The 15,295-nt window shown below is 37.7% G+C and overlaps 1 long non-coding RNA gene and 1 other non-coding gene across 2 annotated transcripts in view; one reads left to right on the forward strand and one right to left on the reverse strand.

Moving 5' to 3' along the window:
* Nucleotides 1-15,295, reverse strand: part of LOC126065406 (uncharacterized) — a 162,694-nt gene that overhangs the window by 87,363 nt on the left and 60,036 nt on the right. The gene's annotated exons all lie outside the window — the stretch shown is intronic.
* Nucleotides 13,268-13,374, forward strand: LOC126070767 (U6 spliceosomal RNA). The gene has a single exon (XR_007516288.1). It is a non-coding gene; the product is annotated as a U6 spliceosomal RNA (small nuclear RNA).

Consider the following 15,295-nt stretch of genomic DNA (forward strand, 5'->3'; position numbering starts at 1 on the left):
ACTACTTAAATAGTTTGCTAATGACTCTGACCAATTATATATAATATAACTTTAAAAATACTATAATAATTAGAAATAAACAAAAATAATGGAATCATAAACCAAAAAAATAAAGTTTTAAAAATATGGAAGAGGGAGAGACTAGAGTGAAGATAAAGACAAAAGTTATACTACTCTAAATATATTTTTTATATTTGAGCTCAAAGCCATGTAAATATTTTATGTAATTTTAAAACAAAATAAATTTTAATTTCAATTCCAATAGAACAAAATTTAAAAATTAATCACACAAATTATTTCAAGTGACTTCACAACACAGAAACTTGATTTTACAACGCTAGTTAGAAGATAAAAAATAACTAAATAATTGTAAATGGTTTTACTAAACATATTGTTGGTATAATTGACATTGTTATTTTGAGACTGTTGGGTATGTGCTGTGGGGTAAAGCAAATGAGTAATTATGTTGGTGTCCTTGGGAACCTACCAATTTCAGCATGGGAGAAAGAAGATACAGATGATGTAAGATTGGTAATGTTAAATAAAAACCCTGCAATCTTAACTTTGAATTGGAAGTATCAGTATGAATTCTTTCTTTCTTTTTTTCCTAGCTCTGTTCACTGAAAAAGCCTAGAAACCTGATAGCAGTTCTAAAATACTACTTTTGGTTAAAAAAAAAAAAAAAACTCCTGGGAGAAATTCAAGGTCTGGGGCAGAAAACGTTGAAGATGAAGCTGGAGTATCCCCTCATGCCAGAAAGCAAGTAAGCTATAAAAGACTAATGGGATCTTGTCAAAAGGACTCAAGAGCCAACTTAAAAACTCTCCCACTGGTCAAAGATGAGACAGTTTGAGCAATAATGACAAAAACATATCAGATAAATTAAATCGATGAATTCATAATGATACTTAAAAAAACCTCATTGGTCACATGTGGAGGATGCTGGAGAGGTAATTCATTATTTTATAAACTGGAAAATAAAGGAAAAGAAGTATATGTCTTATCTTTTTTATGCATACTTATCTCAGACTACAGTAATAATTTTTATGAGGACAAGTTTCCCTTTATAGAAAAAACCCAGTAATAAATAAGAGAGGAAAGATGTAATTTAAGTATAACCATTTTGTAAAACCCTCATGGAATGTGGTACATAGGGTTGCTGTGAGTCAGGACTGACTTGATGGCACCTAACAACAACTCATGAAATAATGGATCTGGGGAAAGATTATCAATGGCTGCCAACATTAGCGAAAAGGGACAATATTGAGTCCAAATAGAAGTATTCAAGACCACCTATGAGAAGCCACATGCCAAATAATCAAACATCAATCTATCAAGCCTCTATATTTAAATACCAGGTTACAAAAATACAGGGCTCAGCAGAACATGTTAAATGATAACATAGGGATGCAAGTAGCAAATTCTAGACCATGGATAACTCTACCAGACAAAAAGATCTAGTTTCCCCAACAAATGAGTTGCAAAGGAAAAAAAGGGATCAAACTATATACTAAATGAAATTTAAGAAGCTTACCAACTAACAATAGTGTGAGGACCTTGTTTTGATCATGATTCAAATAAACTCTAAAAATTTTATGAGATAACTAGGAAAATTAGTAACTATTTTATACTAAGAATTATTGTTAGACTTTTAGGTGAGATAATGGTACCTAATCTCTTAAAGATACATATTGAAATATTTTCAGATAAAATATGATGTGTGGGATTTGTTTCAAAATAATCTAGGAGAGAGGGAAGATGGGTGGAGGAACAGATAAAACTATCATTCATGAAATTTTTAAAGCTGGGTAATGAATACGCAAGGAGAGGTTCATTAAACTATATTCTTGACTTTAACATATGTAAAATTTTCCATAATATAAAGTTTTAAAAGTATATCATTGCAAAAAAAAAAAAATACTACAACATATTTTGCACCTACAGATATCAGCATTGTATGAATCACGTAGAATTCTTAAAAAGTACTAGAGCTAACACGCATGTGTATAAGTAAACTACAGTTTCTTCAAGGTAGTCAGGTATTTTGAGATAAAGGACACCATAACCTAGATGCACTGCACTGGGCAAATCTGCTGCAAAAGACCTCTTTAAAGTGTTGAAAAGCAAAGATGTCACTTTGAAGACTAAGGTGTGCCTGACCCAAGCCATGGTGTTTTCAATTGCCTCATATGCATGTGGAAGCTGGATTATGAATAACGAAGACCAAAGAAGAACTGACACCTTTGAATTGTGGTGTTAGTGAATATACCATGGACTGCCAAAAGAACGAACAAATCTGTCTTGGAAGAAGTACAACCAGAATGCTCCTTAGAAGCAAGGATGTCGAGACTACTTCTCACATACTTTGGACAAGCTATCGGGAGGGATCAGTCCCTGGAGAAGGGCATCATGCTTGGTAACGTACCAAACCAAAAAAAAACCACTGCCGTAGAGTGGATTCCAACTCATAGCAACCCTATAGGACAGAGTAGAACTGCCCCATAGAGTTTCTAAGGAGCGCCTGGCAGATTCGAACTGTTGGCCTCTTGGTTAGCAGATGTAGTACTTAACCACTATGCTACCAGGGTTTCCAGTGGTAAAGTACAGGGTCAGTGAAAAAGAGGAAGACCCTAAACAAGATGGACTGACACAATGGCTGCAACAATGGGCTCAAGCATAACAACAATTGTGAGGATGGTGCAAGAACAGGCTTTTTTTCATTCCATTGTACATAGGATCTCTATGAGTCAGAACCCAGTGGACCGCACCTAAAAACAACAACCTACAGGAAGTACACTAAGTCACTTGTTTCTACTTTCTATCCAAAAATGCACCTTTGAATAGGTTTGCTCCCAACAAACCAATCTTTGTGTGACACCACTTCTGGAAGATTCTCAGTCACCTATAATACCAATTATGTCAGCTGGTACATCTTGGAAATAATCAAGCTCGTTGCCACGAGTTCCCTGCCACTGCTAAGATTTTTTCTCTGTGTCTATGTCCCTTGATTTTAGATTTGCTGGCGCCAGCAGTCTCGGCTACCATGGTCCCTCACATTTGAGGCTGCAAAAATCCTCTTACATAATTTTGTAAAGAAGATTAACATCCCTAGATCCTCTTTTCTAGAATTCTTCTCATCTCTAAGGCCTCAGGCACATAAAAGGAGTGTATTAGCCTAACCAGGGCTTTTTTTCTGAGCTCAGCCTGAATAGAAATTTCGATTTGAGGTTTTATCTGTTTATAATTCTTAGCTTTGGGACTTATAAGACTCACTCTACAAAACTCGATTTAGAAAAAGGACAACTAAAGATTCAGGGAAAGGAAGATTGAATGGTAGCGTTACTAAAAATATTAGTATTGAGTAGAGTAGTTGGGACATGATGGAGAGGTAAATCTGTAAGAGTCAGTAGATGGCACATTTTGGCAAAATAGCAGTATTATAGTTTCACTAAAATCAGCTTCTTCTCAAGGAAATCTAAGAGGAGCTTAGGGAAAGCTAATAGGTGCAGAGAGAAGCAAGAACATATATGGAATAAAAGGAAATAACTCAAATATAAACCTAAACTTTAACTATTAATTGTACCACTAGAGAGAATTCATAGACAGGGCCAGCTTAGTGGGTGTGCAACCTGTGCACAGGACGGGGGTGCACAGAGCCCTGCTCTCAGGCCCCAGCACTTGGTTTAATGCCCTCCTACCGCCACCTTGAAATTCTTAATAAATCTATCTCTGAATCTACATTTTGTAAATGAAGCCCAGCAGGACGATGGAGCACACAAATGTGCAGCAGAGGTAGGCTTAGTGGCAGCACCCACATACACAGACTCAGGCCCATGGGCACAGCAGACAGCACCTGGCAGGCTGGTGTACACATGCATGCCTTGGGACAGTCGAAGGTCCTACAGGGTCCCAAGGCTGCTGAATCAGGGCCTGGGTCCACATTGACAGCTGTGATGGTGATAGTCACAGCAAAAATAGCAGCAACATTGGCAATGGCTTGAGTCATGGGAGAAAGAAGCTCTGCATGTGGGCAGCAGTGGGACTCACAGTGGGAGGCTGGCTTGCCCATCAGTCCCTAGAGCCTGTGGCCTGTGCCATTTGCACAAATATTAACTCTCTGGAGCAGGAACTGATGGAACACACACAGTAAATTATTATACATGGACATTGCAATAAAGCATATCAGGAGTTAATAGAATTCTTTAGAGTTTAGAATCTCAGGTTTTGAAAACTGCTTCAACATTGCAAAGCAATATCCATAGGCTTAGAAATAGAAGTTAAATTTAAAGATCGTGGCATTTGACAGAAAAGTACACTATTTCATATGAAGCTTCAGATTAGTAACAAGAAAGACAAGTTTAAAATTAAATTTTTTGTAGTGAAAGAATGCATAAACTAGCATTTTGAATTACATACTAATCATGAAGCCAATCCATTTTCTTCTACAACTTCCACAAGTTGTAGGAAATGTCAGAGGAATTAAAATGCCATTGTATACATTTAAAATTAAATTCAGACTTACACAAACTTGAATTGTATGAGGAATGAAATATTTTTAGAAAAATTATTCCATGACTATCATCAGCTCTCTCTACACGTACTAAAATTTTCATTTCAAAATACTTTATTAGAAATTTATCCCAATGTTGTCACAGCATATAAGATACTATTAACAGCTCCAATAACAGGTGCATTTGCAGAAAGACTCTTGTCAAACTTAAGAATAATCAAAAATTACTTGCAATCTTATCTTTTCCAAGAACAACTAATGTCACTTTCAATTGTATCAATAGAAAATGAAATTGCTAAATGTATAAATTTTGATGCTCTAATAAATAAATTCTCAGAAAAGCAATCCAGAAAAATCTTACGATCAAACAAGATAACACATTACTAAATTATTATTAAAGAGAACAATGAAAAGGAAATCAGGAAAACAATACCATTTATAACACCCCCTAAAAAAATAAAATACTGAGGAATAAATCCAATCAGGGATGTAAAAGACCTATACAAAGAAAACTGCAAAACACTACTGCAAGAAACAAAAACAGATTTATATAAACGGAAAAACATACCACGCTCACGGATAGGTAAACTCAACATTGTGAAAATGACAGTTCTACCCAAAGCAATTTACAAATACAATGCAACCCCAATTCAAATACCAACAACATTCTTTAAAGAGACGGAAAAACTAATCTCTATCAACAGCACTGGTTTTGTTTTTGTTTTTTTTTAACCTTATATGGAAAGGGAAGAAGCCCCAGAAAGGTAAAGCACTATTGAAGAAGAATAAAGTACGAGGACTCACACTACCTGAGCTCAGAACCTACTGTACAGCTACAGTAGTCAAAACAGCCGGGTACTGGTACAGAGAGAGACACAATTGACCAATGGAACAGAATTGAGAACCCAGATATAAATTCACCCACCTACAGTCACCTGATCTTTGACAAGGGCCCAAAGTCCATCAAATGGGGGAAAATACAGTCTAGTTAACAAATGGTGCAGGCAAAACTGGATGTTCACTGTAAAAAAATGAAACAGGGTCCATGCCTTACACCAAACACAAAAACTAAAACAAAATGGATCAAAGACCTAAATATAAAGCCAAAAACTGTAAAGATCATAGAAGAAAAAAATAGGACAAACGCTAGAGGCCCTACTACACAGCATTAATGGGATACAAACCATAACTAACAACACAAACTTCAGAAATAAGCTAGATAACTGGGATCTTCTAAAAATTAAACACATGCTCATCAAAAGACTTCACCAAAAGAGTAAAAAGAGAACCTACAGACTGGGAAAAATTTGGGGCTATTACAAATCCAACAAAGGTATAATCTCTAAAATCTATGGGAAAATCCAACACCTCTACAACAAAAAGACTAATAATCCAATTAAAAAATTGGATCTCTTATGCACTACCGGTGGGAATGCAAAATGATACAACCATATTGGAAAACGATATGGCGCTTTCTTGGAAAGCTAGAAATAGAAACACCATATGATCTAGCAATCCCACTCCTAGGAATATATCCTGAGAAATAAGAGTCGTCACACGAATAGACATATGTACACTTACGTTCACTGCAGCATTGTTCGCAATAGCAGAAAGATGAAAACAACCTAGATACCCATCAGCAGATGAATGGATAAACAAACTATGGTACATACACACAATGGAGCACTACACAATGATAAAGAACAATGAAACTGCGAAGCATCTCACAACATGGATGAATCTGGAGGGCATCAAGCTGAGTGAAATAAGTCAAACACTAAAGGACAAATATTGTATGAGACCACTACCATAAAAATTCATGAAAAGGTTTACACACAAAAAGAAACAATCTTTGATGGTGATGAGGGGGGGAGGAATGGGGATGAAAAAACACTAAATGGACAATAGATAAGTGGTAACTTTGGTGAAGGGTAAGACAGTACACAATGCTGGGGAAGTCAGCACAACTTGTACAGGCAAGGTCATGGAAGCTCCATAGACACATCCAAACTCCCTGAAGGACCAAATTGCTGGGCTGAGCTGTGGGGACCATGGTCTCAGGGAAAATCTAGCTCAATTGGCATAGTTTATAAAGAAAATGTTCTACATTCTACTTTGCTGAGTAATGTCCAGGGCCTTAAAAGCCTGTGAGTGGCCATCTAAGATATTCCACTGGTCTCACCCCATTGGGAGCAAGGGAGAATGAAGAAAACTAAAGATACAAGGGAAAGATTAGTCCAAAGGACTAATGGACCACAACTATCACAGCCTCCACCAGACTAAGTCCAGCACAACTAGATGGTGCCCAGCTACCACCACTGGCTGCTCTCACAGGGATCACAATAAAGGGTCCCGGGCAGAGCTGGAGAAAAATGTAGAACAAAATTCTAACTCAGAAAAAAGACCAGGCTTACTGGCCTGACAGAGACTGGAGAAACCCTGAGAGTATAGCCCCTGGACACCCTTTTAGCTCAGTAACGAAGTCACTTCCAAGGTTCACCCCTCATCCAAAGATTAGACAGGCCCGTAAAACAAAAGGAGACTAATGGGGCACACCAGCCCAGGGTCAAGGACTAGAAGGCAGGGGGGCACGGGAAAGCTCGTAGCAGGGAACCCAAGGTCGAGAAGGGAGTGTGTTGACATGTCGTGAGGTTGTTAACCAATGTCATAAAACAATATGTGTATTAACTGTTTAATGAGAAGCTAGTTTGTTCTGCAAACCTTCATCCAAAGTACAATTATAAAAAAAAAAAAAAAAAAGACCAGACTTACTGACCTGACAGAGACTGGGGAAACCCCAAGAGTATGCCCTCAGATACCCTTTTAGCTCAGTGACAAAGTCACTCCTGAGGTTCACCCTTCAGCCAAAGATTAGACAAGCCCATAAAACAAAATGAGACTTAAGGGTTACAGCAGCCCAGGGGCAAGGACTAGAAGGCAGGAGGGCACAGGAAAGCTGGTATGGTAATAGGGAACCGAAGGTCGAGAAGGAGAGAATGTTGACATGTTGTGGGGTTGGTTACCAATGTCACAAAACAATATGTGTACTAATTGTTTAATGAGAAGCTAGTTTGTTCTGTAAATCTTCATCTAAAGTACAGTAAAAGAAAGATTTTAAAAAAAAAGGTTGGTCATAAGTGTGTGGTTCATTATAACTTGAAAAATAAATAATTTGCTATATTATATAAAATTAAGACACTGAAAAAATTTTGTACTTTGCAAGTTACATTGTTACTCATGTATTGCTATTATCCCTATTGCATTTTATAAGTTATAAAATATTTTTAACGAAAAAATTTTATAAATGCTTTTGACAGCCCCTTTTTTCTGCTTTTGAACGACCACCACCAATTGCCATTTAGTCAATTGCAACTCATGTTGATCTCAAGTGTGTCAGAGTAGAACAGTGCTCCATGGGATTTTCAATGTCTGATTTTTCAAAAGTAAATCACCAGGTCTTTCTTTTGAAGCGCTTCTGGGTAAACTTGAACTTCTAAACTTTCAGTTAGCAGCTGAGAGTTTAACCATTTGTACCACACCAGAGACCCCACTTTTGAACAAGGGGCCCATAATTTTCATTTTTCACTGAGCCCACAAATTATGTAGTTCACCTGTTTACAGAAAAGGATATTTTTGTATGTTTCATCTGGTTAGGGGAACGGCTATATTTTTAGATGCTTTCAGGGCCTTTGAAACAGTTTCTGAATGCTGTTACACAGGAAGAGGGACCGGTTCTAACTCTTGCAAATGCTCAACCAAGCTGAGCGTTATAGAAGCTTCTAACTGCACAGAGATGCAATGGGGGACCCTTAAAGATCAGCAATTCCATAATATAGATTTAGAAAACTAAGGTACCAACCTTTGATTGTTTCAAAGTCACAAGATTTACAGGCAGATCTGGGACTAAATCTCAAGTCTCTTGACTACCTGTTACAATTTTTACCACCTTTTCTTGCTGATTACATCAATCAGGATCCAGGAAATCAGAAAGTACTCTAGGTTTTTCAAACAAAAAGGATCTAATATGGGTGATGTGAAAGCTGAGAATCCAAACAGAGGATTGTAAGATAATCTAGATATCAATAGCATAGTGCCTCCACCACCAAGAAGGCAGGTATATGCAAAGGGACTGGAGCAATAAAGGGAGACACAGCTAATTGCCAAAGCCAACTTTCTGCCTCCCATCTTTCACCACAGATTCTCGTTAGTGGAACTGAGCTGGAAGTCAGCTGACATAAGAACCTAGACAACTTAATCTGTAGGAGTCATTCTACTGTGATATTGAGCAGAGCAGGGAAAGGATGAGGAGTGGGTTTGAAGTCAAACGAGCAAATGACTGGCACGCTGAATAAGCCAAGGCTAATAACTTCTTCAGGTCTGGGTGCTACCCAAAAAACTAAAAAGCGAGCTGCTTACTGAGACAAGTTATTCTTTTTTTTAAGTGAAAAAGCCATTTAATTAATTAGGAGTCCAGAGGTAGGGGATTCTAGGTGTGCTCAGCAGCTCGGTGAAGTCATTGGAGACTAGGCTATTTGATTCCCTCTGCTCTGCCTTCTTTCCTGCCTCAGGCTCCCAGTATAGCTGTGGTTGCTCCAGGCATCACTTCTTTACACAACAACATCTCAAGCAGGAGGAAGGGGGTGGGTGGAGAGCTGAAGGAGGTCTTTATGCTTGTCTCTCTCTTTATATATATATATTATTGTGCTTTAAGTGAAAGTCTACAAATCAAGTCAGTCTCTCATACAAAAATTTGTATACACCTTGTCATGTACTCCTAGTTGCTCTCCCCCTAATGAAACAGCACACTCCTTCTCTCCACCCTGTATTCCCCATGTCCATTCAGCCAGCTTCTCTCCCCCTCTGCCTTCTCGTCTTCCCTCTAGACGGGAGCTGTCCACATAGGCTCATGTGTCCACTTAAGCCAAGAAGCTCACTCCTCACCAGTACCATTTTCTATCCCATAGTCCAGTCCAATCCCTGTCTGAAGAGTTGGCTTTGGGAATGGTTCCAGAGACAAGTTATTTTTGATTGATTGAATAGGTTTAAAACCAGTTCTGTGGTACTTGTTACTATTGCTACAGAAAATGAATCTTCTCTTAAATTTGCATGAACTTTTTTCTTTCCAGCCCTCTCTTTTGATCCTCTTCCAATCAAAACTGCAGGTGAACACCTATGCTCATTGCAGCACTATTCACAATAGCAAAAAGATGGAAACAACGTAAATGTACATCAACAGATGGATAAGTAAAATGTGGTGCATACATACTATGGAAAACTACTCAGCGATAAAGAAAAATGAGTTCCCAAAACATTTTACACTGTGGATGAACCTGGAAGATATTATTTTGAGAAAAATAAGCAAATCACAAAAAAAAAATATTGCATGTTCCCACTTTCATGAAATGATATGAATAGGTGAATATAAGAAACTTAGGTTCATTTGTGGTTACCAGGGATTGGGAAAGGGAGGAGAGGGGATTCATTCTCTAGAATGCAAAAACTCACTGCCATCAAGTTGATTCTGACTCATAAAGCGACCCTACAGAACAGAGTAGAACTATCCCATACGGTTCCTAAGGCTATAAGTCTTTATGGAAGCAGATTGCCACATTTTTCTCCCACAGAGCGGTTCATGGGTTCGAACTGCCAATCATTTGGTTAGCAGCTGAGTGCTTTAACCACTGCACCACCATGGCTCCTACTCTCTAGATAGTAGACACTTATATTTGGATGGCGGGAAAGGTAACATCAAACGAGGGCAAAATCTGCACAGCTTTGACCGAGGTAAACAATGTCACTAGGTTGTAAATGAGAAAAAAGGACCTTTTGGTAATTGCTATGGCATATATAATTTTGCAACAACAACCAAAAAAATATATGTGCAGGTATGTATCTATGTGTATAGGCATATATGTCTGTAGGTATATACAAGTGGGTATAAATGTTTGTGTATACAGAAGCACTTACTGATGAAGATCAAAGACCACAGCCTTCAGTATGGATTACACCACAACATAAAGAAAATAAAACTCCTCACAACTGGACCAATAAGCAACATCATGATAAATGGAAAAAAAGATTGACGTTATCAAGAATTTCATTTTACTTGGAGCCACAATCAATGCCCATGAAAGCAGCAGTCAAGAAATCAAATGACGTATTGCATTGGGCAAATCTGCTGCAAAAGATCTCTTTAAAGTGTAAAAAGTAAAGATGTCACTTTGAGGACTAAGGTTCACCAGACCCAAGCAATAATACTTTCAATCACCTCATACGCATGTGAAAGCTGGACAATGAATAAGGAAGACTGAAGAAGAGTTGATGGCTTTGAATTATGGTATTGGTGAAGAATGTTGGCAAAGAATATTGTATATACCAATGACTGCCAGAAGAATGAACAAGTCTTGTCTTGAAAAAAGTACAGCCAGAATGCTCCTTAGAAGTGAGGATGGTGAGACTTCATCTCATGTACTTTGGACATGTTATCAGGAGGGACCAGCCACTAGAAAAGGAAATCATGCTTGGTAAAGTAGAGGGTCAGTGAAAAAAAGGAAGACCCTCTACAAGATCGGTTGATACAACGGCTTCAACAGTGGGTTTAAGCATAGCAACGATTGTGACAATGGCACAGGACAGGGCAGTATTTCGTTCTGCTGTACCTAGGGTCAGTAAGTGTCAGAACCAACTCAACAGCATCTAACAACAACGTGCATATGTATATGCATGTATGTGTGTGCATGCATATATATTCATATATATAATAAACTACAATGGGAGCACAGTTATAGATACTTCTTAGACATAATCAAATACTTCATGAGATTGGTTTTCTGAGTTTGAAGGCTTAGGACCATAGTCTTGTGGGACAACTTGGTCAATTGGCATAATATAATTCATAAAGTTTATGTTCTACATCCTAGTTTGGTGAGTAGTGTATGGAGTCTTTAAAGCTTGCAAACAGCCATCTAAGATATAACTATTGGTCTCTACTCATCTGGAACAAAAGAGAAAGAAAGAAACCAAAGACTCAAAGGAGAAACTAATCTATAGGACTAAGAGTCTACACAAGCCATGGTCTCATCTACCATGAGATCAGAAGAACTAGATGATGTCCAGCTACCCCCACCTACCATTCTGATCAGGTCCACAATACATGGATCCTGATAAAAAGGAAGAAAAACATGGAACAGAGCTTTAAACTCTTTGAAAAATTCAGACACACTGGACTGGTTGAGATTGGAGGATTATCCAAGACTATTGCCCTGAAATATTCTTTAAACCTTGAACCAAAACCAGACCTTGAGGTCACCTTTTAGCTAAACAACAGATTGGCTCACAAAACAAAGAATATTACCCATAATACTGTGCTCTTTTAAAAAATTATTTACACGAGACCAAACAGTCAACAATTACTTTAAAACAAAGATGAGAAGGTAAGGGGACAGGAAAACTAGATTAATGAAAAGAGAAGAACCAGAATGGAAATAATAAGAATGTTCATGCATTATGAAGAACATAACAAATATCACTGAACAACCTGTGTAGAAATTGTTGAATGGGAAACTAAACTGCTGTGTAAAACCCTCACAGCAATAAAACACAATAAAAGAAAAAAAACGAACTGCAGGTGGGAACATTAAGGATTATTCAGATGTTGGCTTAGTCTGGGTTCTCTAGAGAAGCAAAACCAGTGAAGCTTACATATAAATATATAGGGACATAACAATGTCAAAAAAAAAAAGAGTAGCTGATAAGGTTGCTTATGTGCAACTGAACACCTCATTGGATTTGGTTCCTTGGATTAGAGGTTTAGGGTCATGGTTTCATTGGATATCCCAGCCTAACAATGTGTTTAGAGCTTCTGTTCTACCTCCTAGTTCATTGTATAGTGCTTAGGGTCTTAAAAGCTTGCAAGCGGCCATCCAAGGCCCCAAAATTGGTCTCTATGCACTTGTAGCAATGGAAGAAAAAGGAGAGTCAGAAATAGGAGGAAATGAAATGTGTGGCTAATTCCCTTCATGAACAACTGCTTCCTTTGCCATGAGACTAGAAGAACAGAATGGTGCCCAGTTACCACAACTGAACATTTTGATCAAAGATTCTATGGAAGAATCTTGATCAAACACGGGAAAACGCAGAACAGAATTTCAAATTCTCATGGAATCCAGACTTTCTGGAGCCATGGAGACTGGATGAAACCCCAAAAGTATTGCCTTAAGATAATCTTTAAATCTTAAACCAAAAATGTCCCCTAGATTCGTCTTAAAACCAAATAGCTCAGTTTAAAGAGTAAAGAATGTCTGTCTTGAACATTATGCTCTTTTAAGATCTGTCTATATGAGATCAAGGAAACCCTGGTGGTGTAGTGGTTAAGTGCTACAGCTGCTAACCAAAGAGTCGGAAGTTCAAACCCACCAGGCACTCCTTGGGAACGCAACGGGGCAGTTCTACTCTATCCTATAGGGTCGTTATGAGTCAGAATCGAATCAATAGCACTGGGTTTGGTTTTGGTTTATATGGGATCAAACTGACAATTACAGCAACTTGAAAGATTATATGGGAAGCTTAGAGGGGGAGTAAGTTTATGTTAAGAGGGGAGGAACAACTCAGAAAAGGAGCGTGAGAATGGTTGCACAACTTGAAGAATGTAATCAGTGTCACTGAATTGTACATATAGAAATGCCTGAATTGGTGTATGTTTTGCTGTGTCTATTCCTAACAACAACAAAAAATAAATTACAAAAAAAAGAAATGACAGTGCTCACTTCGGCAGCACATATACTAAAATTGGAACGATACAGAGAAGATTAGCATGGCCCCTGTGCAGAGATGACACACAAATTCATGAAGCGTTCCATATTTTTCTAGCCAATAGAATTCAACAACATATCAAAAAAATAATTCACCATGACCAAGTGGGATTCATACCAGGTATGCAGGGTTGGTTCAACATTAGAAAAATAATTAATGTAATCCACCACATAAATAAAACAAAAGACAAGAATCACATGATTTTATTAATTGATGCAAAAAAGTCATTTGACAAAGTTCAACACCCATTCATGATGAAAACTCTCAGTAAAATAGGAATAGAAGGAAAATTCCTCAACATAATAAAGGGCATTTATACAAAGCCAACAGCCAACATCACCTTAAATGGAGAGAGCCCGAAAACATTCCCACTGAGATCAGGAACCAGACAAGGATGCCTTTATCACCACTCTTATTCAACATTGTGCTGGAAGTCCTAGCCAGAGCAATTAGGCTAGATAAAGAAATAAAGGGCATCCACATTGGCAAGGAAGAAGTAAAAGTATCTCTATTTGCAGATGACATGGTCTTATACACAGAAAACCCTAAGGAATCCTCCAGAAAACTACTGAAACTAATAGAAGAGTTCAGCAGAGTATCGGGATAAAAGATAAACATACAAAAATCAGTTGGATTCCTCTACACCAACAAAAAGAACATCAAAGAGGAAATCACCAAATCAATGCCATTTACAGTAGCCCCCAAGAAGATAAAATACTTAGGAATAAATCGTACCAGAGATGTAAAATACTTATACAAAGAAAACTACAGTACACTTCTGCAAGAAACCAAAAGAGACTTCCATAAGTGGAAGAACATACCTTGCTCATGGATAGGAAGACTTAATGTTATAAAAATGTCTATTCTACCAAAAGTGATCTATACATTTGATGCAATTCTGATCCAAATCCAAAGGACATTCTTTAATGAGATGGAGAAACAAACCACCAATTTCATATGGAAGGGAAAGAGGCCCTGGATAAATAAGGCATTACTGGAAAAGAAGAACAAAGTGGGAGGCCTTTCTTTACCTGGTTTTAGAACCTATTATACCGCCCCAGTAGTCAAAACAGCCTGGTACTGGTACAACAACAGATACATGGACCAATGGAACAGAACTGAGAATCCAGACATAAATCCATCCACATATGAGCAGTTGATATTTGACAAAGGCCCCCAAACAGTTAAATGGGGAAAAGACAGTCTTTTTAACAAATGGTGCTGGCATAGCTGGATATCCACCTTTGAAAAAATGAAACAAGACCCATACCTCAGTCCATGCACAAAAACTAACTCAAAATGGATCAAAGACCTAAATATAAAATCTAAAACGATAAAGATCATGGAAGAAAAAATAGGGACAACATTAGGAGTCCTAATACATGGCATAAACAGTACAGAAAACATTATAAAGAACATAGAAGAAAAACTAGACAACTGGGAGCTCCTAAAAATCAAACACTTATGCTCATCCAAAGACTTCATCAAAAGACTAAAAAGACTACCTACAGACTGGGAAAAAGTTTTTAGCTATGACATTTCTGATCAGTGACTGATCTCTAGAATCTACATGATACTGCAAAAACTCAACAGCAAAAAGACAAATAACCCAATTAAAAAATGGGCAAAAGATATGAATAGACACTTCACTAAAGAAGACATTCAGGTAGCTAACAGATACATGAGGAAATGTTCACGATCATTAGCCATTAGAGAAATGCAGATCAAAACTAAAATGAGATTTCATCTCACTCCAACAAGGCTGGCATTAATCCAAAAAACACAAAATAATAAATGTTGGAGAGGCTGTGGAGAGATTGGAACACTTCTACACTGCTGGTGGGAATGTCAAATGGTACAACCAGTTTGGAAATCAATTTGGCGCTTCCTTAAAAATTTAGAAATAGGCGGGGGCCAAGATGGCGGACTAGGTGGATGCTACCGCGGATCCCTCTTGCAACAAAGACTCAGAAA

Source organism: Elephas maximus, chromosome 2 (genome assembly GCF_024166365.1).
Source record: "Elephas maximus indicus isolate mEleMax1 chromosome 2, mEleMax1 primary haplotype, whole genome shotgun sequence".
NCBI classification, from domain to species: domain Eukaryota; kingdom Metazoa; phylum Chordata; class Mammalia; order Proboscidea; family Elephantidae; genus Elephas; species Elephas maximus.